General features: G+C 41.2%; 1 protein-coding gene and 1 long non-coding RNA gene across 4 annotated transcripts in view; one reads left to right on the top strand and one right to left on the bottom strand.

Annotated features, from left to right (window-relative positions):
• Positions 1-27,555, top strand: part of LOC121942088 (uncharacterized) — a 74,610-nt gene that overhangs the window by 40,313 nt on the left and 6,742 nt on the right. The gene's annotated exons all lie outside the window — the stretch shown is intronic.
• Positions 824-26,321, bottom strand: LOC148189912 (uncharacterized). The gene is made up of 2 exons (XR_015776204.1): positions 26,087-26,321; positions 824-11,465 (listed from the first exon to the last, which is right to left on the bottom strand). It is a non-coding gene; the product is annotated as an uncharacterized LOC148189912 (long non-coding RNA).

The following is a 27,555-nucleotide window of genomic DNA, read 5'->3' on the forward strand; positions in this document are numbered from 1 at the left end:
ATGACATGTTCTTTCCTTTACCCAGAACACGGACACTGTAGTTAATCACCATCTTGTTGCCATAAATGCTCACAAGAGCACTAAATGTATATTATTCACATTATTGTATGTTCTAATGTTCTATTTGCTCCTATTTAAGTGATGATTGCAAGCAACAAAGATTTATTTAATTTTATTTCAGTTTGAGAATTGATATTTGTGATTTGTTTTTAAAGATTAGCATCTTCAATATCAATTCAAAACAAAAAGAGCCAATGGGCTGGAGAGACACGAACAAATATAGTCAGGTAAAAAAAATATACATGTTGTAGAGAGTAGGGCTGCAACTAATGATTATTTTCATTATCGATTAATCTGCCTATAATTTTAATAGCTTGTTTGTTTGTTTTGTATTTCTGATAAACTTTTAGAAAATGGTAAAACTAGTACTGTATAATTTCCCAGAGTAAGGTTACATCTTCAAATCATATTGCTTATCCAACCCACAGTCCAAAAATCCAAAGCTACTTAGATTTTTAGAATAAATGACAAAAAGAAAAATCAAATATCACACAATAAATAAGCATAATACCAGCTAATATCTTTTTTGAGTTTTTAAAAACTACTAAAATGTTAAAGTGTATTTGATGATCAAAATTCTGCTTACTTATTTACTTTCTGTCAATCAGTTAAACCAATAATCAGCGAACCGTTGCAGTTCTACTAGAGACAGACAAAAATAGAATAGCACCAGCCTCATTTTAAATGCCTATACATGATGTGTATGTGTAACATGCAGATTATAATATTAAGTAATAATATGATCTTAAACACAACTGAGACATTTTCCATTTTGTTAAGGTATACATTTATTTTAAACACAAGAGTTTTCTACAGAGACAACACAGTTAATATTATTATGAACAGAATTTTTATTCAATATATTACACGTAATAAGAATACAAAGTACAAGAATTATACATTTCACAAACCTTATTTCACTGCACTCATTCCTTTAACATTGTGTCATTAACTCCTGAAGGGAGCCATCACTCAAAGTGACTGCGGTTTATCTTTGCATCTGCTTTTACTCCCCCCAATCCATCCTTCGATTCACTCCACAATTAGCCGCAGTCACATATAGGCCTCCGATTCAAAGCCTTTTCATTTAATTTTCGACAAGCCATCGGCCCCACACCACACAATCGTTCCTTTTACATATCTGCACAGTGGATGAACCCAGTGAACTTGTGTTGGTGAACACTACTCTGATTTAAAGTGGCCCTAAGTAGCCTGTGGCCAGTTGCCTGGGGGCACTGTCCCTTAGTGACGCTACCTTGTGATGCGACAGCGGTTTTACACGCGCGCACACACACACACACTTTATATCCTCAGACATTTCTTCTCAATTTGATTTCACCCTTTTGGTTACACTTTTCCAGCCTGTTTCAACAATCAACCAAATCAAAGAGGGAACATTCTGAGAGGATGTTCGGTTGTAAACTTTTATAACCCTCGACTCCTTTCTTTTTTCTCCCTCCGTTTTGCAGATTTTTTTAGAAAAAAGATACCTTTACTCTGGCTGTGAAACAATTTGTTTTAATAGCCGTTTTAACACCTTCTGAATCGTTTTAAGTACCTGCCAATGAAAGCTACCATGCAACATAAAAATATATGGTATTGGGCCTTTTGGGCTCCAGAACGGTTGCAGAAGTTTCAGTGGAAACATCAGTGCTGCTGGAAAATGAGTCCTGTCACTAAGGCTGACATATGGTGAGGTATGACTAGCGATCCTGAGAAGACAAGCAACGATCCCTGTATGATACGAGACACACGTCTTACCACACTAACATACCGATATTATCTTTAGATGACATTTACATGATACAAACTCATCAGGGAGACAGTGACGGGAGATCAGGAAATGAGATATAGCAGGGTAAAACTTCTCGGAATATTTGCATTTAGCTCTGCATGACTGCTAAAGCACGTCAATGCTTTGGGGTAAATGTGTGAAATACAAACCAACCATTGAGAGAATCTCACTGATAGACATTAGGCCCTCAAGGTAAGACATTTATAGGGCACGACAAAAAAAAAAAAAACAATTCAAAGGCCTCATTCTTGTAAAACGCGGCTTTAAAAAGAAATCTGTTGCACTTCCTGCCTCCCGGTCAATTCCGCTCTTCTCAGGCTAAGCAGCTGATTATTGACAACTTGCCGCTAACATTTTATGGTCTTTGAACCACGAGACATGGCGTGGCGAACGGGATGGAGACCTCATGACTGCCGACAGACGGAACAGGCGGGGAGGCGCTGTCGCCCCCATCAGCTCTCTCTGTGGGACGCTTTTGTCCGATAAGAGGTCACGCACCACACCCGATTTAAGTCATGTGCTCCTCATTGCAGGACGAGCAACACAAGACAACAGGGATGTGTTCGGCCCTGTTTGTGTGTTTGAGCTAAGGAGAGCACCAACATTTGTGGCTGGGTACATTTTGTGCTCATCTTCATCTTAGAAAAATATGTTTGTTGTTTCAGTTAATATCCTTCTTCTTGTCTTTAATCTGTCCGTGTTTGTCATGAGTGTCCAAGTGTGTGTTTCTTTGCTGCGTAGCCAAAGTATAAAAGCATGTGCGGCGTTGCTAGAGAGGTGCTGTGTCCCTGTGAGTGGGTGCGAAGGGTCTGGGTCAAAGCTTTTTTAGTACTTTAAGACCTTAACTCTGCTCTGGGGGACTCTTACTCCACGCCCACGCCTCATTCTATTAAACCCTGGGCCACATCAACATTCCTGAGATTAATGTAGACACAAGCTCTATAGCTTACCCTTGCACTCACACACACACGCAATATATTACTGCAGTGAGATACTTTCACACAGCCAGCCAAAAAGCTGTTTGTCAGGCCTCATGCGAGTGCTAAATATGGTTATGTCCAAATACAGCTCCATTATAAACTCCAACTACAATTGAAGGCATGAAGTTTGACATGATGTGTCAGTCAAACATTTTCAAGTTTCTTCTACCGGTTTTGTTGTCTAAATGCCCCGATGAACTCCACACATGTCAGATAAGATGTACTTTATTGTCCCCAAGGGGACATTTTGCTTGGGCAATAGTGCTACGCACAGCTGCAATCAACTTAAAACATTATAGCCAACAAGATAGTAAAGAGGTATGCCATGGTCACAATGATAAATTACATACAATATAAATCTCACATGCCTTGTGAGACAAAAGATATAAATACACTGGCATTATAAAAATATGAAAAGAAATAATAACAGCTATAAAATATAGTGAATAACATTAAGTAGCAGTTAAGTTAGCAGTTTTTTGTGAATAGTGTCAGAGACATTAGGAAGAAAGAAAGCCTAAAGCAGCTGTTTTTATATTTGCTGCCTGTAACATCTACCAGAAGAAAATAGTTCATTTTCCAGCCCATTCTAATCCCCAGGTCATCATATACTGACACTTTGTCACGCCCTCTGCGTGTGATATCCACACCAAAGGCAACCTTAAGCATCTTTATGAATTAGATCGGGCTTTCAGTTAACTCCAATATTAACCCATCCATGCTAATACTTGATGCTAAGAGCAACTAAAGTAGTATAAAGAGCATAAAGTCTGTTTAGAGTGGTAGGTGGATGGGTCAAACAGAAGCAGACTTTCACACAGGAGAATGCAGTTTGCGTTACTTGTGAAACTAAAAGTGAAAGCTTATGTAATTTATCTATGGTCTTGTTGTGACGGCACTGATGTGATGTATTTATGTCAAGTTAACAACATTAACAATGTCTTTCAGCAGTGCGTCACAACGAGGCGCTAAATGGTGCCCTGTGCATCACTATGAAAGGCCGAGGGGCATGACAAAGTGTCGGTATTTGATGACCTTTAAGTGTTTGTAACACATTATGTATGATGGGACCTTCAGTGTGTACAGTCAGCCCACACAGTATAGTCCATTTGGTCATAGATTTTGGGCTGTTCATCCTTATTGACCCTTGTGGATCCTTGGGAAGTTGTATTTGTGCTTGGACTTCTAAACATGATGTAAAACCTGGCAGTGACATTACCCACAATGCAACTTGACAGTAGCACCTGGAGCTACTAGCTGCTAGCCTCAAACAGAGATGATGAGCAGGTTACCGAGGTTTGGTAAGCTCACTTCTTTCTAATAGGCTTGGGCAGTATCACGGTATTATGGTATAGAAGGGTTTTTCGGTTCTGTGATTGTTAGGGATAACGTTATAGGACAAGTAAAAAGCCAGCCAGCAACGGCAGAGACAGATTGGGAAAAGCATATTTTTTCAAGTCTAACTCTGTGAATTAAGGGTTTATTTTGACCAAACCAGAACTGGTGATTGCTGGGACAATGTAGAGACTAACTTAGACAGTTTTGGTGAGTTTTACTTTGTTTCTGTTGAGTTGGAAGGTGTTTAAATTAAGTGTGTTTTAAGATGAATTAACAATGCAATTAAGCTAGCCATAGTTTGGTGAAAGGGAGAAAGTTGAATTTAGGAGGTCTACAGTTGTATTTTTCTGTTGAATAAGTAAAACAGGTGTAAGAATACTTCCTTTCTTAACATTTGAGCTTGTGGAATGAACGCTCGCAAACTTGCTGCTCAACACAGCTAAAACCAGCCTATGTTGACTCAAGTGACATCACTCAAGTCAGTTCACACGATTTTGCACGGTTCCTCCGGTGCTACAAAGAAAGCTTTGCACAACTTTTTCACATATGCAGTTTTACTCCCTAACACCTTTAAACAAACTTCAGCCTGTAAAATGTAGCCTAAACATGCTCTAAGAGTATTTTTAATTTACGATGACTACAGTCTTTCCCCAGCCTTAAACAGTTACATAATTAAACCTTACATCAGTTAAACTACAGTTTCCACATGAGGATAATGGGATGAATAATTGGTTGAATTAGTTTCGAAAGTTCCCCTTGTTGTCACAGGAGAAAAAAAGCTCAGTCACATAGTTGGCGATGTTCATAGATATAACAGTTGTGCTTTTCGGGAGATTTGTTGGCACATGGTTGAATGTCATTCATCCATATGGTCATTTCCTCATATGAATGATGACCATTTTTATTGTGCCCTGCAGTAACGTAGTATGTACAATACTACATACAATACAGTCATTCTCCTCAATATTAAATGGTTGTCAGGCGCGCACACACTGGCTATATGAATGTAGCCAGGAAAGCTTTTACCTCATAGTTTATGTGAGCTCAGAAAAACCACCCTTGATGCCCCGTCACTAATTCATTTTTAAAGCTAAATTCATTTGTAGGGGCATGACGCCGTGGAATTTTTTCAACTCATTTGAGACCATGTAAACATGTAACTGTAGTGCAATATAAACATGGAAATGCACAATGAATCATTAAAGAGTTCTCATCATTAAGAACAGAGAATTCATTGGCTTACAAGTGGAAGTAATTTTCTTATCTTAAACTTGGGCATTAAACCAGGGGCTTGTAGGACTGATTCCCTCTCCAAACTCATCATCATGAGATGTTGGTGATTCAATTTGGGCCATGATAAGGGGAAAAAAAAAGAATTCAAAGCATATACTGACAAACCTAAGCAGCTGATGCATCTGTGCAGTACTCCCTTCTACACATATAGATGTTCAGTCTCACTCACATGCACACACACCTTCTGCTAAGCCTTTAATCACAAACATGCTCATTTTCACCCGACATGTTTACACAGACAAATCAATCCAGCTGATCCAGCAGCAGCCGGACCTCGACCTTCAACTAACCCTCACAGATAGAGCTCCTGTAAGAGGACGTGCTCACTTTACTGCATGTGTGCAAACATTGCGCACATTTCCTTTGTTTGCATATATGTAAGTTACTCTGCATGCATTGGCCTTCCTCGTGCATTTACTGCAGCTACACACACTGTCATTGGGATATAATTATGTATAAATATGTGGTTATACGTGCATGTGTGTGCATACATTTGCATTAACCCGCATGCTTACATAGAGTATTTTTCCCTGCCTGTGTGTGTGTGTGTGTGTGTGTGTGTGTGTTTTGTACACATGCGCTCCACTATGTGCTCCACGTATGCCTGCGTACATACTGCACATGTTTAAGCTACCCGTATGTGTGTTTCAGGATTAGCATGTGTGTGTCAGGAGCTATGGGTTGTAACTCACTCTGACTGCGAGCCGAGGCCCCTGGCAGGGGAAGCTGTGGGTCTGGCAGGTCTCAGCAGGGCTCTTAAGCAGCTCTGCAGCTCAGCTCGGCTCCGCTGGTGGTTGCGGGCCCGACTCCATGTCACACTGAAGAGGTATTCAACAGAACTCCTTACTGGGAGGCCTCCAGCGTGAAAAACAGGACAATGTCATCATGTCTTATTGTTGGCAGCCATGTTAGCTCCACAATAGGTTCGGATCCACCGAGCTGAAAAGAAGCACGGTCATTTATGCCAGTTGATTTGCACAGCGGCTGCCATTTTCCCGTGATGAATGGTAGCAAGAGCTCTGTTACAGTCGCTGCAGGCCTGCCAGGTCCGCCTCGGAGAATAAGCATCAGTGTGGCACCTCTTAAATCTTCAATCAAACTCCTTCACTGGCTCTTAAACAGTTTCCGAGCAGCAATACATCGGATTTCCCAAAAGCGTATGCAGACTATCTAAAGGTCTCTGGTGGTGAATTTACAACTTCATGGCTTAAAGGAATACTCTGGCACTTTTACTTGAAAACTTTTGTTCTGTTATACTAGAAGTTGAATGAAAAAATGAGTTTTTAATCTCCTATGTTTAATGCATGAGCTTGACACATATAGCATTTCTTACCATAATGTCAGGGTTAAGAGCTAGCCTAGTGCCATAAAATATGCATTCCAGCAACAACATATGGTGCCACGCCATTATTCCAACGGCCCATTATGATAAAATCCTTAAAGTCTAAAAACTGTCCTATTTAACCAAAGCTACGTTTGTCTGCCAGCCAGGTATCCCGAAAACAAACACCCATTGCTCCGAAAATACACACTCTTCCTGCAGTTGGAAAGATTCATGGCCTGCAATCAGTCGGCCCTGCCTCCTAATGTTTCACACTTCTCTTTCCCGTGGTCGATTGGGAGCATCTTTCTATAAATATGACTGTGGGAACTGACATCTAGTAACTTACCAACCGCTCCAAACATTAGACTTCTGATTCTACAAGAATAAATGACAACAACGATTACCCATGTGCGTCCATGAAGAAATCAAATTAGCATGTTCTTCTTTGGGATTTTAGCCTTTACTACCACATTAATTTTGATTTTGCATAAAACATTGCATAATGCCAACAAGAGAAGGATTGTTGACTTAAAATCTTGCCACAAGGTCCGACAGCCTAGCTCTGTGATATTGTTTTTCCAAGTATGGCAAAGGCGTCGCCTGCCCTACTCTGACTCTGATTGGCTAACCCTGAACCTAACCAATCGAACACACGGAGACAAAGAGTATTAGCCAATCAGAGAAAGATCAAGCCCTGCCATCTTAGGAAGCTCCTATAAAATCCCTCTGCATGATAATTAGCCATGTGCTTTGTTTTGGAGAGTGTGCATTTTAGGAGCAATGCGCCTTCGGGCGTTTGTTTTTGGGATAAAAGGCTGTCAGTGTTCGATCCAATGGGATGTTTTTCGGACTCTCGGGGAGAATAACGGGCTGTCGGAACAATGGGCAGTCCCCATGCACACATTGTATCCTTCACATTTTACACAGAACTATTCACTAACCAACAACCAGTGGGACCAGTAACTTAGCAGCATGTAGCACGTCTGATCTGAAACTAACATCACTTTTCAAGCCATTCGTGACTAATTCCCAAAATGTTTGATTATTTTCTAAAAATACATCATTGCTCATTACTTTCCATTTTTTTCCATCTGACTTGTGTACCATAGAACAGAGTACCTGGATTTGTAAAGACTGTAGCAACAGCTGCACCTGTTTTTGGGGGTTTTTTTTTATAATGTTATGAAGTAGAACTGAATAGGCTTATTGTAAAAGCTCATCTGGCTGCCACTGGAACTGCATTTGAGTCAAATGGCTATTCTTTACACCCCTCTCAAATTTTCCTAATTCCTCATGGGAAAACAGCAATAGTTAAAAAAAAAAAAAAAAAGAAGAAGAAAAAAAAATCCACCGCTGTATTCTCAAGAAAATTTGTATTTTAAGATCATTACTACATTTTTGAATGCAATCTCCTCGTTTATTTACAATCCAGCTAATATGAACTTAACCTGAGGATGCTGCCTGTGAAACCCAACACAAAGCTGCTGTCTCTGTGGATGGCTCAGGCAGCACATGCCAGGCACGGCATAAGAAGGAGAGAAAGAAAGTCAAAAAGGAGTAGCTGAAACAAAGACGTGTGGATATGTAAAGTGGGTGAAGAGATAAAGCTGCAAAGACAAAGTGATGGTAGTGGGATGAGATGAAGGAGAAACAGGGTGCAGGGGAAGTCTAGTGTAGAGCAATGGTGAGTGAGAGAGGTTATGGCTTGGACTCTGACCCAGATTTTAAATATGGTCTCTGACAACCTGATCTGGCCATGCCGCTGTGTGGTCTTCCTTTTCTTTCCATTCGTTACGGATGCATGACGACCACACGTCTCCTCCTGTCGGCACTCCATGCACCCGCTCTACGAGTCAGAGCACGTTCACTTAATGCAACATTAAAACGACGACAAGCTCCAGGTCAGAGCATCGCGAGGTTCTCTTGCAGGGTTTTCAAAAAAACCCACATTGCTCCTTTCAGCGTATGCATGTGCTCATCAAACACGGATTACACCTCAGGCTCAGAGGGAGAAAATGTGGGTTCATGTAATTATATTATACAGTTTGTAGCTGCTTTGCTCTTATTCAAGTGTCATGAATAAAAACATTTTTCATATGGGCAGAAAAATTCAGTGATTCAAAGAAGTAGGCAGATTTTTTTTTTTTTATGTAAAAGAACACTGGGTGCAAGCTCAAGTCTTTGGCAGAGGTTGTTGGCATTCGTCTTTTGCTTTTGCTGGTTTGCTGGCAGTGCAGACGCCTGTTTGGTTATTTTACGGCCAAGCAGGAGCTCAAACTAAGCCAATTATTTTAGAGGAAGAAATCAAGAATTTAGGTGTTTGGCAGGGTTAATGGTATTATATTTTTAAATAGCCAGTATTGATAAATCACAATAAAATCCCATCAAAGAGCCACAATAATCTGTTGTTAAGCTGCAATTATTAATATTCACCAACTCAAAAGGACATGTCTTTACATCTGGGAAGTGCTCTCCACTTTTTCGCAGAGCAAAGTGTTGGTGTATGTATCTTGAACATATAACCTGCCTGCCTGAGTAAACATGAGCGCACAGACACACATGCACACACATACACACACACACACACACACACACATACACACACACACGCAGTGTATTTAGATCGTTGGGAGTTAGGTGACAGATGCTGAGAATGCTTGGACCTAAATTAAGCTCACTGCTTCATCAAAAACATCCTGCTTGGACCGAGCTCGTGTTAACTCCTCTCACTTCTCATGCAGGTGAACTAGTGGGAACAAGCAAATACACGCATTCTTGTACTTCTATCTTTGTGAGGACCCTCACTAACATAATGCATTTCCTAGCCCAGGGGCCAGCAGCCTTTTCTATCTTTTTTTTTCCTAATTAAAAAAAAAAATCTGTCTGGAGCCGCAATACATATTTGAGCCTTAAAATGAAGGTAGTCTATTAAGTCAAAATTAGCCTATCAACATTAGTAACAGTTTCAAATATGCATTCATTGATTTGTTTTACTGCAAAGTAGCTCCTCTGCAGTAGGCTGTTTATGATTAATTGGTACTTAAACATTGCAGCTTTGATGGTGAGAGAAAACAAATATGTCCATGCTCTATTGAATTCTATATATTTCTCTAACTTTTGCTTTTTTGGATTTAGAATCGATAGCTAGCCAAGCTAGGGAAACTAAAGTCGTGCCACCGCTATTGAGCTTCAGCCAAATTTAGGAAAGGGTGCCAGGCAATAGAGGCATAACGCACATTTTAGTTGACGTAATGTTAAATTTTTAAACAAAAAGTTTTAAAAGTTTTTAAATTTTTTTCTATTCTGTGTATATGTTACATGTTTTTACAATTGGAAAAATGTAAGAATTACTTTAGGCCTACAACAATGATGAATGAAAAAATAAAAATCATTTCATTTCCATGTATTTTTTGTTAAAGCCACAGGGAAACACTGGACAGAGATGAACTACAGCATGTGGTTCTGGAGCTACAGGTTGTTTTCCCCTGCCCTGGCCCTTTACCCTCACAACTAAATGCCTAACCTTAACCCTTACGTATAAGGTTATATAATTATTATTATTATTATTGATATTAATATATTATTATAATTATTGTTCTTACTTAAATCCAGTTTTAACTTGAACTTGAACTTAAACCTCAAACAGGCCCCTGAGGAAGTGAAGACCAGCCAAAATGTCCCCTCTTTCCAAAAAATGTCCTTACTTTGTTGCTAAAATTTCAAAAATCGGTACTCACTATGTTAAAAGTACAAGTATGAACACACACAAGTTTTGCTACAGCTTCTCTGAAAGACAGAAATGTTGCTTGTTTTTGTGGTTTATTTTTAATAAATAAAATAACATTATTGTAAATAACACCTCAAACTATAACTCGGTTGCAATAGTTGTCAGTTTTAAACCTTAAGTTATTGTCTAGTAAATCACTCCGCTGTAATCACCCCTTTTTTTCCCCTATATTGCGAAACATACTTCAGGAAAGAACCACAGCGTGTTGGCGAATTCCTCTAACAAAGTGTACTGTATAGATTCTATACTGTAAATCATAACACAAAGCTTATGCAATTCTTGCATTGACATGCAAACGTACATGCACAAAGGTAACATGTGATAAGAGCAAGAAAAGGGGCACAAATAACATGTTCTCAAGTTCACATATAATTATGTTTATCAACTGTATTAAATATTCAATGGCACTGAGGCTTAAAGTTACAGAAAAAAGAGGGTTTTAACAAAAAGCTGATGATAAATTAAATGCAGCTACACTAATGCTGAAAAGTTAGACCAGCTTAACAGAAAAAACTTCTAATGCGTCAAGGCATCTACTCTCAGCTTGAGTGCTCTTTTTGACAAGTTTTGATGCAGCACTTACATGTGTTAGTACAGTACGTTCCTAGCGTGACCTTTTACTTCAAATGCTGCATTGTTCCACTGAGTTGCTACTTTTACCTAAAGGTGCAGGTTTAAGTACTTCTTTCCATACGCTCACTGGAAAAGAGAATTTATTTACCCACATGTACACACAATCGCAGTATGACCCATATACTGTAACAGAGAGTTAAAAAAATCTGAAAAAATTGGGTGGGAGCAGGGGAGGCAAAGGAGGCCAGGAGGGAGGAGAGCTCTGCACCACTCTGCTCCAGCTCCACTTCCACTGGTGACCCCACGGCTGTAAATCTGAAAGTAGAAGACCATTCCTTACTTTTTTTTTCTCCCTTTTTACTTCCCGGCACTGCACATATTACTGACAAGCAGCATGTCAGTGTTTAATACAGACTCATTATATCCTTGTGGCGAGTCATGGTTAGATGTTAATCTGTTTGACAAGTGAGTTCAGAAGGTGAAATCTAAATTTCTGCTCACAGATGTTTTGGACTTTTTTTCCAGAGAGTGTGAAATTAAACAGATATGATCTGACTGACACAAGAAATGTCACTGTTCATCTCTTGGAGTTAAATGACAACTTAATTAAGCTATCCCTCCGCCTTGACATTGGGATCAGTAAAGCAGAGCTACACTGCTAAAACAAGAATTAATCCGTTTTTACTCTTGCTCATTAAGCATGCATGTCTTCTTATTTACACCCACTCCAAAGCTTGCTGTGTGACAGTTGCCAGCAAGAAAAAAAAATTAAGAGGTGAGAATAGAGAAGGAGCTCACTAATACAGTCAACTTCCAGGAAAAGTAGACTGTGACCGCTTAATTATCTCCATGCCCGCAACACAACACATCCCTCTGAGCCCGAGCCAGGCAGATCCCACAAAGCAAAAAAAAGACAGTGGTGGTTACCAGCTTAAGTAAAATTTGGTTGAGGCCTGCCAGAGTTTCTCACACAGCCCCTACTTGCTTTGACAACTGAGAGTGGATCAGGTTGACGATGAAACGACTCCCAAAATGACACTAAAGATGTTAGTATCTGCAGCAGTGCCTTGCCAAAGTCCACCCAAATAAGTCCTCGTAATGTGACATAGTCAGGATAAAATACTGTTGGCGTCACGGTTTGCAGCCAACATACAAATGTGATGTTTGCCTACCTAATTGTCTGCAACATGAGCTAGGACTGCAAGGGGGAAACTGCTATAAAAGTTCCAAAACTTTAATAAGTTGCTGTTTTGGTTAAGAATTGTTTTGGGGCATGGTGCACAACCTGTCGAAATGTACTATATCACTGCAGTCCCAGGACACTGCTGGAGTCACAGACCTGTTTCTGTTGGGTTATTGAATTGAGTATTATTATGCTCTGTTGAGCCATAGATCCACATCCAACAATCCATCATTATTTATTCTGACAACTGTGATCTGAGATCATTGCTCCGGCTTTGAGAAACAGCATGAACACCGGAAATGTGGCCGCCGCTTTTCATGTAAATGCTCCGATTTTGCGAACAAAAATTGTGCCCAAAGCTACATCGCGTATCTTGCTATATGCTAATTACTGACAGCCACGAGTTTAACACTGGCAGGCTGACGGCAACACCTCAGCAGGGAAGTGAAAACAACACTTTGGAAAATTCAGGTTTTTGAAATAAATCATCGAATTGCTTATTCTCCTCAGCACTTGTTTTACTTGGACCCGAAAATACCTGGCCAAGACTGTTTTGTGATTTTACTAAATCTGTAGCTACTAACCAGAGGACCAGTGATTCATTTTATGACCTTTTTTGAGTTATTCTGCAATAAATTGAGATAAAAATGGCAACAAAAAATTAAAACAAAAAAGAGAGTAGGAAAGTACTCAGTAGTAATACATATGTACTAAGTTCAATTAAAAATATAAATGGTCTTCAGATGTTACAGCTGGTGCCTCATACATGATTGCTGGAATCAGACTACAAGACTAAGTCCTAAAAGGCATTTAATTAATCTTAGAAATAAGGCCCTAATTGGTACTAAAATGTCTCAATCAATCTTTCAGATGTCTTAAAATTGCTCAGGCGTGGGAAGTAGGATTTTAAAGATCTTTTTTTTCTGACGTTTAATTGTAAAATCTCAAAATAATTGGTAACATCTTTTTGCTGTAACACTCAAACAAATGCCTCTTGCAGTAAAGTAACACAGGTCAGAATAGCGAAACCAATAACACTCTGCTAGCCAGCTTTCTCTACGCTGGATGACATGGGGAAGCGCAAATTCTACGAAAATTAGCAATTTAACCAAGATTTTAAAGTATGGCTGAAACTGGTACAAGTCAATTCATACAAGGCTCAGTGTATTTTCTGTAAAGCATTTTTCAAACTCTGCACGATGGGAAAACATAAATTGGAATCCCAAATTCAGACTGAGAAATACTAAGAAAACTTGCAAAAAAAAGGCCAGGTATCTCAAAAAAGTCATGTTTTGTGTTAAATATTTAGGCAACGCTGTCTCTAACCCTTAAGTAATTGATGTTGGTTCATCTTTTTTTTATTTAATACTGAGTGTCAATTAAAAAAAAAATCTTAAAAAGTCTTAAATTTAACGTGCCTTAAGCTGCAGAAACACTAATACAATGTCAGCCCGATACTGGCCCAAACCAACATTTAAAAATGAGCTTCAGGCGTGACCATAAATGGTTTTATTCCACATTGTGTGTCATAGTTGCAGACAGCTGACACAGCATCTTGGATGTCTCACAGCATCTCAAAAAATAGATTTGTGTGTCTAAACTGTTTCTCACGCAGCTTGACAGTTTCTATGACATGTTCTGCGATGGCAAATATATATAAAATGAAGTGCATCCAGAACCAAAATTAAATCAGATATAATGCTCGCTGCAGGCCGAGTGCAACTCCCAGCGAGCTGCATTCATCAAGTGGTTAGTTTCAGGTATAAGGTTACAAATGGCTTACTTAAATTTCAGCTTGTTGAGGTTGATGCACAGCCTGGAAGTAAGCACTGCTTGAGAAGCCGACGTCAGGGGACTGCAAATCCTCCAAGCATTAACGATTTTTAAATTAAGTTTAAGTTGGAGGTTTGATTTTATTCAAACTGAGCCTGTAGTGGTGGTTCTGAATAGGATTATTTTATGTAAAAAGAAATGTAGTCGCTGTTCAAATCTGCAAGTGCCCTTAAGATAAAACTGCAAACTCCTAAAAATAATGTGAGGTTAAATTTCTGTTATTATTCCTGGGGGTATGCTTTATTGTATGAAAGGTGCTTATTTACACTTTTGACATTTTACATAATGAAACAAAGTCACTCAGGCTCTTTAATAGCTTGTACATGCAGACTTTGTAGCTCTGCATACTGTATTAGAGCAGGTTAATATGGATGGGTGCAAAGGGGAGGATAGCGGGATGGGAGGGACTCACAAAGTTGAGCTGAGTTTATCCTCCAAACTCCATCACCCTCTGAACCCCGTCCTCCCATACAGCCTTGGGAATGTTTATTCTATATGTATGTTTCTTTATGATATGTTGATTTATGAATTAATTGTAGTTGTAGCTTGTTGCTAGGGCTCCTCTGGCAGGATAAGGACTCTGTGCTTGTTGCATTAATGTTAGATTCTGTTTCTTCATTTGATGATGCCTTGAGACATCTTTGTCCCTTACTTAAAAAAGCCAGAGGCTGTTTTACAATTAAGCTCACAGGGAGTTTGAAATGTCACCAGACGTGAGCAAAGTGAGAGAATGAGAGCTCAGACTGTGATGCAGGTGGTCAGAATTTGAACAGACCGGCATGAGTACAACTTACTGTGTTGTAGTTACACTTAAATGCGTCAGTGTGCTTCGAACAAAGTTGAATAGTGTTAATTATTGAGCTTTAGAGGTGCACGTAGGTGGATTTTGTTACATTTGGGCAACACTTGGCTAGCTTTTTCCCCTTGTTTCCATTCTTTATGCTAAGCTAAGCTAACAGGTTGCTTACGTTAGCCTAATATTTACTGAATATAATGAAAGTGGTATCGATCTTTTTATCTAATAGTTGGCAAGAATAAATATAATATTAAAGGTATAGTTCACCCCAAAATCAAAAATACATATTTTTTCCTCTTACCTGTGGTGCTGTTTATCGAGCTAGATTCTTTTGTTGTGAGTCACAGAATGTTGGAGATATCGGCCATAGAGATGTCTGCTTTCTCTCCAGTATAATGGAAGTAGATGGCACTCAGCTTGTGTTGCTCAAAGCGCCCAAAAAAATGCATTTAAACTCAACAGCAATGACTCTTTCCAGAAATCATGACCTGGTTACTGAAAATAATCCACAGACCTTTTTGTATTTCATGTAGGAACTATTTTCTTTTCGAAAAAGTATATCCTCATCAACACCAGAGGGAAGGAAGCAATTATCTACTGATAGCCCGGTCAAGGAAGATGCCATTAATGTTTACATCTAATGCTGTCACGAGCACGAGCCTCTTGTACATGAGTAGATGCATGCCTCCTTCTGCACCTGCCAAACATATACCTGCACAGAAGGAAGAGTGCATCTACTCATGAATGAGAGGCTTGTGTTAGTGACAGCGCAAGATGTAAACGATAATGGCGTCTTCCTCTGCTGAGTTGTAACTTTAGCTAGCTTGTTTAGCTAGCTGCCTGGTGACCTAGCAGTAGATGCACTCTTCCTTCTGTGTAGTGATTTGGTTGGTGTCAACAAGGTCTGTGGATTATCCTCAGTAACTGGGACATGATATCTTTAAAGAGACATTGCTGTTGAGCACCACATGCTTAGTGCTATCCAGTTCTATTATATCAGAGAGAAGGCACACTGATATTTCCAACACTGCAACTCACATCAAAACAATCTAGATTAATAAGTAAAACTACAGCTAAAAAAGAAAATTATGTACTTTTGATTTGTGGGTGAACTGTCCCTTTAAGAATGAAAAAGTGTACTACAGAGAAACCTTTTTAACAAAGTAGTCGACATCAAAGTTGGGGACATGACATGACGGGGAATCTGGGGAAAAAAAATGTCTGTACACACTGTTCCTGCATGTAGCCACACTGTGTATGTCATACATACTGTTTACATTCACACATCCACTCTGCCTAAAATAACCCTCCTTGTATACCGAGGAGATGAGTCAAGACGAAAACAGCCAAGTATAACAAGAAAACACAAAAAGAAAAGGAAGAAAAATAAAACGCTGTCAACCCAAATCAGAGAGTCATTAAAGTATATCTGAATATTTGGGATGCAGATGTAAAAGATATTTCCAAAACTGTTGGTTTTGGAGTCAGACGGGCACTGCGCCACTGTTCTTATGCCCAAGGAATGAGAGGGGAAGTTCCAAGAAGGCACATTACAGCGCTTAAGGTCGCCGCGGGCCTGCCTGTCACATTGTGGCTCCCATCATTCTGATGCAAACATAAAACAGCTCTTCATTCAACACTTAACCAGACATAGTCCTCACACACATACACACACAGAGGCAATTTATTCATGTCCACATGAGTTGCAAAGGTTACAGTTAGAAAAGCAATGCAGCTGCTGATATTCCACAGACACAGCTGCACATGTGCTCTGCAGATCAACAATACTTGCATACAACACTATAGAGTATCAAGGGTATAAAAACATGCACACTCACACACAATCTGCCTTTCTTCTGTTAACCAACTATGGCAGGATCACGCTGTCCCGTGACTGATAATTTTGCCAACATGAGACAGAAAAAAGAGCAGCAATTGATGTTTTCCAAAGCGGCTTGAATAACTTCCATTGACAGCTTTCGATAGAAGCGGAAAACCTCTTTTCTGTAATGGAAGAAGGTTTTTTGGGAAGATGGGTTTTCCCTTTTTGTAATATCCTGAGAGCCAAGCTTGGCACAGAGGCCCTCTGGACGGGAGGATGTTGGCTCGGGCCAGACAATGGGACTTCAAGTGAGCCACGGCGAGTAGAAGAAAAAGATCAGAGCAGCCATGAGGCTCTGTCATGGCCCTGATTAGCTAAAAAATGTTTATTTCATCCCCTTGTTAACTACAAATGCTTACCTCCACTGCTGTCTCTTTGTCTTTTAAAGAAACAGTACAGTAAAAATTGGCCTCCCACAGCTAGCTCACCTCTGAGCTTACAACAGCGTAGGAGGAGGGCGGGGTGGGAGGAAAATGGCCACCTTTTCCATTCTAACTTCCGAGGCGGTTGAACAGATAACACACTTGCTGCCGCAGGTTTTGTTTGGCGAGTTTTGGCAGCGGAGCCACTTCTTTGGCAAATGATTGCCCTGCCAAAGCAAACACCTGCATTTCCTCACCCTTTATACACACAAACACACACACACACACACACGTGAAAACACACATCTCACTTGCTGACTCCGCACAATAGCATGACTGTATCTGCAGCATCAAACAGACATCTGCCAATCGCCCTGCGGAGCTCATTGTTACTCAATACCGGGGCCCGTGAATGCCGAGCCGAGTTCAGCCTCCCAACAAATTTTGCAATGCAAAGAGAAAGTGCCGGCGAGGTCTGCCAACATGCATCGTTGACCCCCAAATAGCCAGAAAACAACTGGAGACCGACGTGCCCCTGTCCGGTGTTTGCAAGGGGGGAAGAAAGAGGAGAAGAGAGGAGGAATGACTTTTCAAAATATTTAGGCTGAGCTCAGGCAGCAGAGCACCTCGCAACTATTTCTCCTCATACTATAGCAAATAGTTTCACACAATACAAACAGCAACACTCTGCTTACGTACATATATGCAACGTAATCACAAAGACAAACAGTGACAAGATGGGGCCTGGCTGCCGGCTGAAGTGAATGCAGGCCGATGCAGAAAAAGTTCAATACCTGCAAGCAGTTTGACATTCCATATGAAAAGCAAACGTGAGTGAAGGAGAGGTCGAGAGGTAGAGGGTTAATGTGTCTGGCTGTGTGCGTTTGTGTGAGTGTGTGACTGAGTATACATTTGTCTGTACACAGAGCTGACCCCGCAGTCAAAAGAGCTCATTTCGATATATGTGTGACAGACAGAGACATGCCTCTTCACCCTATAGCTAAAGCCTGGGAGTTATGTGTTTATTTTGACCTTTCAGTCCTCCTGCTGCCAGAACTTACTACAGTTTACAGCACAGCCTGATTATTGTATCTGTTTACAATAGCAGCATACTGCTGCCATACCTTTTTGAAAGGATCAGCTGGATTTTGTTTCCTCTGGAGTTTATTTATTTATCGATGTTGAAATCCTTAAATGGATCTCTCACATCGAGTTAAGTTCGCCCCTCCGAAGTTCTTAGCAACCACTGATTTCAAGCTAGCCACAAAACTAGGTTGCACCATTAAAAATTAAGACATATCTTATAAAATAAAGAAATAACACTTTAAGGAGTCCAAAAGATATTTTAAACTTTACTGCCAATCTTTTGTAAATTTAGGTTGACTTTGTTGTATTTATGAATGCAAACATGGAGAGATGTATGCATAGTAGTATTCATGCAGATTAAAATCAGCCGGAAATATCCAATCATGCTAACCTAGCTGATATATATGGTGTGGGTTTTTTTTAACAACTTTGGCACATTTTTTCAATCGTCCATCGGAAGTAACAGATTTGTTTCTATTTGAATCATTTCAGTGGCATACTCAGGCTGCGGAATGCTGTGCATTTTATTTACTCATATTTTTATTCTTCAAGACTATTTTCTTGTGTTTTACGCACAACACGAGTCATTGGGTGTTGGGTTCTGAGCGATGCCAAACGCAGTTGACCTACACTCAATACTGTGCCTGAACGCACTCCACGTAGACAGGTAGAGCACTGAAGCTGCTGCTCTATATTTTTTCGTGTACTAAATCGCTAGAATCAGTTAATGAAAGGATTAGTTCAAAAGATCTGCTCACTGAATCGTTCAGTGCTTGAAATTGCGTTGTCACACTCACTTGACTAAAACACGGCCAAACATTCACTTCAGCTCACTATGTATTGAACTGGGAACAGTCGGTCGTGAATGAAAAGCGAGTTGTGAATTAAGTCGAATATAGACACCATTTGCAAACTGACAGCCTACCCTGTTATGTGCAGCACTAATCCATCTGTGGCAATACTTGATGCTGAGAGCAGCTGATGTAGTATAGAAAGCAAGAAAGTCAGTGTAGGACGGGAGGGAGGGAAAGCCGGACTTTCACCCAGAAGATCACAGTTCATATCCCTTGTGAAAGCAAAAACTAAAATTGTTTTAATGAAATGTTTTGCATCTCATTGCACACTGACGTTACGTGACAAAATACTATTTTAACCCAAAACATGATCTTTTTTATAAATCTAACCAAATCATTTTGTTGCTTTAACTTAACTGCAACCGTTTTTCAACATTAATCATCTGTTACAATGTGTTTCAGCTGTGCTTCACAGAGAGACGCTAAAGGGGTGCCCTGTGGGTCGCTTTGAGAAGCTGAGGGATGTAACAAAGCTTTGTTATTTCATGAACAGGAAATAAAAACAGGTTGAACATTAGTGGCTTAACATTTTTGTTATTTGATGTACATTGAGTTATTTTTAAGAAATTAAATTTAAAATATTCCCAGTTTACATAATGTTTTAAAATAGCATTTTATCATGAGTCAGGACCAGATTCAGTCTAACTAGTCTATTTTAGCAGGCTCGCGTTTGTTAATTCAATTAGCTACTCAACAGTTAGGTTATTGGGCGGGAATATTTATCAGCAACTACTCCCTGTATAGAGAGTAGTTTGTGTGGTGCAACTTACTGTAATTTAGTGATACATAAATGTCAGTAGACTTAACATTACAACTGCTTGTGTTACAAAGAGCTGGTTGGAACCAGCCACAGGAGATCCACAAAGGCAGCGGACAGCAGTGACAGCATCACGTTCATTTGGCTAAAGGTATTACTAAGATGGGAAAATTACCATCACATATCTGTGACGGCTGATTACCCTCGTCTCTATTTGCTCTAGTCATACCAGAGCCCGGTCACACAAGCCGATTGGCTAAAAGCAGGTCGGGAGGGTTCATTCTCATTTTTTAAAGAGGGGTGCTGCAGGGATCGACACAGGGAAGGTCTGCTCCAGTTTTTCTTGCCCTCTCGCTTTTGTCTGCAGTGTTTGCTCTGGATTTGAGTGGTTCTTCTGGTGTTGGAGCACTGTCAGCCCACACCCTAATGGCAACCTCTGTTAGAAAGAGATCTGGGACTGTGCCGCCACTGGTAAAGGGGGGGCCTAAATGAGTCTCATGGGTGTGCCCGTTTCACCTGTTGAGTCATGCCACCATGCTGTACTCATCGCCATCTTTTTTTGCTGCATATGACAGATATAATAAGTTTTAAAAAGCAGTTGTTGCCTACCAAAAATCTCAGCGACAGGTGTATCGGACACATACACACTTAAAAATACGACCTGCGTGCATGTGATCACAGTCACGCCATCTTTCTTCTGACTTCTCCCCCTCCACCACGGAGCTATGCGTTAACACTTAATTCGCCACCACTCACATTCAAGGACATCTGCAGGTTCAGCTGCTGAGTCTCAAGCAGATAAAGAGAAGCGACGGTGGCTGTGGCCCTTTCACCCTTTTATACTCTCCGTCTTGTCATCACTTAATACAACTTTGTCATCCGCGAGCTCGCCGTGGTGGCACATTTATCACTGTAAAGATGGATTTACGCAGCCATGAAAGAGCTGTTTTGTGAGCCGAGCTGCAGAGAAGAAAAGAAGTGACTGGACTTAAAATGTCAACCTCTGTTCTCCGTGCACTGTGGATACATATTCATAAAGCCGTTTTCAGTTCTTCTGAAAAGTTCCTTTTGATTACATATTTTGACAGTATTGCCTAATTCGGAGGAAGAGCAGCGAGGCCTGTACCGACTTACTGTAATTTAAAACCCAAATATAAGCAGACTGGGACTGAAGTGAAACTCCCGTTTCAAAATACCTAAATATTTACTCTTGATAATACTTATCTGTCTTTGATTGAAAACCAGGAGCTGAGCCAGGCCGGCCTCCCATACTCAGGTGTTTCTAGAAAGTTTTTGCTCCACTTGGCCTACGGTTTGACTCTCACACCCTGAATGACACTCGCTTGTCAGATAATGATGCAGTATTTTCAATGTGCATTCGACAGTTGCACGGATCGCTGTGGAAGTGACCGAGACATTTTAGGGGAAAAAAAAAAAAAAAAGTGGTGTGACTCAGACCCACTGGAGTGGCTTCAGCTTTGATAAAAGAGTTAAAAAACTATTGTCAGTTTGTGCCTCATGACGCCCTAAGGTGTCCAAACTGGATGGAGTTTGATGAAATAATTAAAAGTTAAAAAAAAAAAAAAGAAAAAAAAGAAAAAAAAGTTCCCGTGTGAATTTGACCCCCGGCTCACCCTGATCCCCACCATAACTCTGTTCTCGCTCGGTGGAAGCGATTGGTGTCGGGCCGGTGCCTGAGGGAGCGGTGGCGGCTGGGTGGCGGCGGCTCAGTAGCAGCCATGGGGGAAGCACACTGTCAGTCCTGTGATAGCCGTATGAGATTCCACATGCTCTGATGAGTAATTCCTCCCTCCCTCCATCACCATGTGGTTCATGGCCCTGAGTCATCGTCCACACTTTCCCTCTCCCCTCCTCTCCCTCTCTCTCTCTCTTTCCCTCGATATGAAGAGGATTCTTCCTTCCTTCGGCAGCGGCCGTCCCACTGGGAAACTCAACAGAATAGCCTCCCTCCGATGACTCACTCACCAACATCGAGAGCTGTACTCCACACCACCCGCTCTCCAGCCACGACAGCCCACCTCACCACACCCAGGCCTGGATCCCAGTCCTCCACGGCCTGCTTGCCTCTCTCCCTCTCTCTATTTGTGTGTTTGCTGCCTGTCTTTTTCTGGTTGCCATTTTCTATATCTCTCTGCTGCTGCTGCTGCTGCTGCTGCTGCTGCTGTTGCTGTTGCTGTCTTGTCAAGATGTCTCATTGTTTACCTGTCTTTAAGCGTCCATCTGCCTGCCTGTACTTCTACCAGTCTGCACTGTGTATCTCAATACACTCTGAGTTTGTGTTAGTCTGCCGTCACTGCTTGCCAACCCGTCATATTTGTCAGTCTACCTTCCTCTCTGTCTCTCAGTCCGTCCCTTGGCACTTGATTGCAAAGTCAAAATACCGAAGGACAAGGAGCGCTGACTCCCCCGTCTGCATGTTAAACCGCCACAGCTACACAATGACGGCGTAATTCATACAAAGGGAAACATTGGATATTGTTCATTCAGCCTGTGCAGCTCCCAGATAGCGTTGTCACATTTCCAACTTTAATCTGCATCAGTGTTGTGCAACTTATGACGAAGGTTACTGTTCAGTTCCAGCAGCTCCCGTGAGACTGCATCCTTCCATTCACGTGTTCTGCAATTCAATAAGCGCTGCAACTTCGACACTCTCCACGCAGCCAATACATACAGTATATATCGACTCGTGCTCTGTCCCTGTGGCGCGCAACAGGTTGTTGATTTGAATCCCTGCACGCTGCTCACAGATCCTCTACACAGGAGATTTGTTGACCATTGCAAGAGCAATAAGGATTTTTAGGGGCATTATGACTGGGTTAATAAAACACAGCTGCCCCTAAAAGTCCCTCACTTTTCTTGCTGCCTTTTCTCGCTCCCTCCCTCCCTCCCTAATCTTTCGATGTCTCATTCCAGACTTTTGAGATCAAACTACAACATTCGCTGGCTCCTCGAGTGCGATTCGGTGCTTTGGTATCTGTTCAATCGTGGCTGAAGCAACAACCTGGAGTGACCGCAACGTCTGACCTTTTAAGGGGGAGGGGTGGGGGTTAGATATTTCACAAAAAGTGAGCACGCTTCCCAGTATTTATGAATTGTATATTTATAATGGCAGAGTTTTATTGGGATTTGCAGTGACGTTTTTAAAGGGGGTTGAATGAGTTCAGAGCAGAATTTCCGAGAAGGGAGCACTCCATGTGTTCATTAGGAGTTCACAGAATAGGTAAACACAATCCGAAAGCTTTTTACCTTTAGCAGACGTTTTCTATATGATGCACACAATAACACAGTTACGGCCAGTTTCACAACCACATGAACCCAGTGACCCAGAGCAGAAAACAACCTGTAGGAAAACGCAGGGAAAAGTCTATTTAAAGTACAGCTAACAAATGGTGTGGGGAGAGAATACGAGACAGCCGAGGTGGAAAATAAAAAGATGTAAGCAACACTGTGCAGCAAGTGGCGAGATGAGTCCGATTGGGCCTTTTAAACAATGTGAAATGCCACTGAGTGAGGCTTGGCAGGCGGTAGCAGCCAGCACTGTTTAATATCACAACTTTAATCAGCACACTTGGTGACTATCCCAGAGCTCCCCGTAGCCATGCTGCTTATTCAAACCAGGCTCATTCCACCAAGCCTCCCTTACTAGGCCCTCAGCTCTCATGCTCGCACTGGCTCGTACTCTCCTGCAGCATATATGGAGAGCTTTTGGCTGGAGTGTTTTTTTTTTTATCTGCTTTCTGCGATGTGTCATTGGGCTTTAGTGGGCTATGTTGGAGGGAATCAGCAATGACTGTCGAGCTCATCTCGTCCGATCTGAGGTGCCCTGAAGCATTTTCCTCTATTCTTTATATTTGATAAATAAAATCTACATTTAGGGACTGTTCATTATTTATGAGAGGGGAGAGGGTGGTACAAAACAGGAGAGCGGTGTCAAATAATTTTTTAAGCACTGGGAAGAGGCATAATTATTATTTTGGATTCGGGAAGGACACACAACTTTAAATGGTTGTATTTTGTATTTACATTAAATAACATCTGAACCCCAAAACCTGCCGGGGTGGGTTTTTTGTTTAAAAAAATTGCCAAAATTGTACAATTTATCATAGCCAGAAACTGTAAAACCTGAAATTCTGCTTTTTTGAGGGGGCAATAAGCCTTATTCTCATGGTCTTTGTTTGTTGCATTGGCTCCTGTTCCTATATTTAGTGTGAATATAAAAAAATTTTTTTAAAATGTACAGGGCCTATTTATGGGGCAGGCAGGGTCATACATTTTCCCCCAATCACTCAGGGAAGCGCAAGGAAAAATACAGCTTTAGAGAGGTCTTGCACCCCAGCCACCCCTGTCTTGTGATAAATAAAGAACATTCCCTTAATTAGCAGCAGGATATCACCTACAATCACAAAGAATTTAATTAGAACTGAAGTCGTTTCGACAACTTTTCTCGCAGCTTCTTACAAGAAATAGCAGGCTTGTAAAAACCTGCCACCGATCTGTTATACACAACGATGTGCAAAAATGATAAAGCGTTAATTTTTTAATAAATAAAACAGACGGAAAGTTTAATGCCACCACTTCCCACCTACTGTGACGCCAAGGGAGTCATTTACAGGCCTGTTTTTGGTGTGTCTTAATAACCACGGAGGTCTCTCTGAGGTTTTTTAAAATAAAAATCCCATGCTTCAGCGAATGTCTTACCTATGTGTCACTTGCAGCATGGAGATGCCACCCTGGCCCTCCGCTCTATTAATTACATAAAGCATCTAGTGTCAGGATGCTAAATTCATTAGTGAGGTATGTACGGCATGCTAGGGTCAGGACGGATATAGAAACAAGCCTCCAAAACAACTTCTTCCCCACTTGACACACTTGTTCGACATAATAGAGCGTTGTGATTTTTGTCTGTTTTTATTCATTTCATTTCAATCAGTTTGAGCTTTAAAAGCTTCTACGGCAGTCATTTAATTTTGCATTTAATTGCTCATATAAATTTAAGCAGGGTGAAAGTCATTTGCCTGTAATTTAAGGTTGTTATCAAATATGCTCTTTCAAGATATATTTTTTTTAAATATAGATTTTTCCTGTAAATTTAGCTTTTCTTGTTTTCTCTAATCTAATTCCGATCTATTTTTGATTAGGCAAAAGGAAAACTGTAAAAGAATATGTTTTGAAAACTATTCATCATAAACTGTACAGCAGAATGAGGCCAGCTGAGAAATGTAGGGCTGTTTTTTTTGCAGAGAAATGGCATGTGAAAGTTGTTCATCATTGTAAGCATCAGACAGAAACACCCTCCGCTCTGGTTTTCTATGACTCTCCTGAGAAGCATGCTTCTCTTTCACGAGGCTGAAAAGTTCAAGTTTGACGAATCGAAGGTTTCATCCGCTTATGAAGAAACGACATTCACTGTTTGACCCTCTGAGATATTTAATAATTAATTTTATATGTCTTTGCATTTCTTTTGGACAAGTACCTCCAGCTGCTTTGCAAATGCAGTACCTTTCGGCACTTTTATTCCTTGTTTTTTTTTTGTTAGTTTGTCGATTTCCTGAATAGTAGCTCATATACATTCTAATTTTAAAGTGTCATATTTGCAGAACATTACGTGTAATCTATAATGACTTTTCTGGTATTTATAGTGGCATTATGATGATCTTATTGGCATAATATTACCGCCAAATATCACAAACCATATTATGTATAGTTGTCATCAGTATTAACTGGTGATTGGGCTGCTGACCATATTGAGCTTTACAGTGAGACTTTATCTCCTGTCATATCACTGTGCTTCTTTTTAAAAAAAAAAAAAAAAGCCTTTATATTTATATTCCCTGCGAGACTTCCCATCTGTTCCCTGCTTCTTTCTCTAAAAGATGAATATGTAGCACAAGTGGCTTTGCAATAACTTGGTGGTCACATGAGCCAGAAACTGGGACTTTGTAGGCCAGTTGAACGAATTGAGGACTCACCTTGCCCGCAAAGACCCAGCTTCTGACACACACCATCATCATCATCATCATCAGTCCCATCGCTGGGACTCAGTGTGGAGCAAACTAGACAAGTATACCTCCTGGAAATGTGTTTACGCCACAAGACATACTTCCAGTGGAGATAATGAAGAATTGTGAAGGGTTTTTAACCTGTGACCACGCCGATACATACCCATTGATCTGCTGTCTGTCTGCTGAAGTGAGTGATGCTGCCCGGTTGTTGTTACCTGCGTACCGCGCAGGTGTCAGCATCCCGCAGCCGTGTGGAGACTTCGCGTAAAAAGCGCCGACTGTCTGGCTGCTTGTCTGGCTGCTTGGAGGAGATCGCGTCTGCAAGTTGAACTTCACCGTTCATCCACCGCCAGCTCCGGCACCACCGCCGCCCCAGTAATATCTGATCACTTGCACGCATCCCACATTGAGTAAGATTATCCTTTTGGGGGGGGGGGGGGGGGGACGAATTGTCTTTTGGAAGAAGTCGGCCTATCTTTTTCCCCTCTGTCCAAGGGGAAAAAACATGCAGACGCAACAGTGTCGCGCCTTGTGCCAGTCCCCCCCCCCCCCTCCCGCCCTTCAAAAAAGAAAAAAAAACCGCTTCTGCGTTTCCCACCGAGAGATCCCCGGTGCGCACCCAGTTCCCAGCCAGTCACCCAATATCCATTCTGGAAAGAGACAGCCAGAGGACAGAGACCGGAGCCTGCTGTTGCTACTGCCATGCTGCAGCCTCGATATTATGAGCAGGATATTCCCAAACAGCTGGAAGGAGCTGATATATGGTGCTGCGCCCTCGTGTTGGGCCCTCCCCAAAATGGACCGGTGCTAAGTGGTAACCTGGTTATTTTCAGCGCGTCACTGGCTCGTCTCCAATTATAGGTTTCCGTCGGGGGCGCAGCAGTGTGGCCCCGTATTTCCAATTATCTCTGTAAGAGGACTTAAAAAAACGTCCAAGAGCGCTACACTGAGTAATGTCCGAGCATGTGTGTTTGCCTGTAACTGCACACATTCCTGCGGTGTGTTGGCTCGCCCGTCCACATGCGCCACACAGGCCCCCGTGCCGCGCTCGGCTGCGTCTCCGGCGGCTCGTCTGCGGCTCTCTCGGAGGTGTTCCCCTCTTTTATCGATGCTGTTCAGGAGGCTATATACATCCCAGGTTCATCACACCTCTCATGTTACCTCCCTGAAGCAGCAACATGTTAGTGTGCTGCGACCCCTGCTGGCAGAAACGCGCCGTGACACGTCGTTATACAGCCGTGTGTCAAACACAGCCGATCACCGAGTGTGATCACGTGCAGCTGCACATCAGAGTTACAGCGTGACCGCTGGATGTTTTTGGACAAATGTAATTAGTGGAATTTATTATAAATGTGGTAACAAGTCAGCGAGGTTTCTGTTCTCTCTCGTTATGTTATGTCATGTTTTGCGCTCCATGAATTTGTCTACCTCTTTTTTTTCGGACTATTTTATTGTCATATTCCTCCTGCAATTCAGCATTTTTCTTTTCTTTTTCTTCCCATTCTTCCATTTTACATTGCAGTATAGCCTATCTATTCAGTTCAGTTATTTCTGCTTTTTTGCCTTATTTTCTATTCTATTCTTATATTGTATCAATTGTATTTTTATTTGATTTTATTTTATTACATA

The sequence above is a fragment of the Plectropomus leopardus genome, chromosome 3 (assembly GCF_026936395.1).
Source record: "Plectropomus leopardus strain MGB_pleo_1.0 chromosome 3, ASM2693639v1, whole genome shotgun sequence".
NCBI classification, from domain to species: domain Eukaryota; kingdom Metazoa; phylum Chordata; class Actinopteri; order Perciformes; family Serranidae; genus Plectropomus; species Plectropomus leopardus.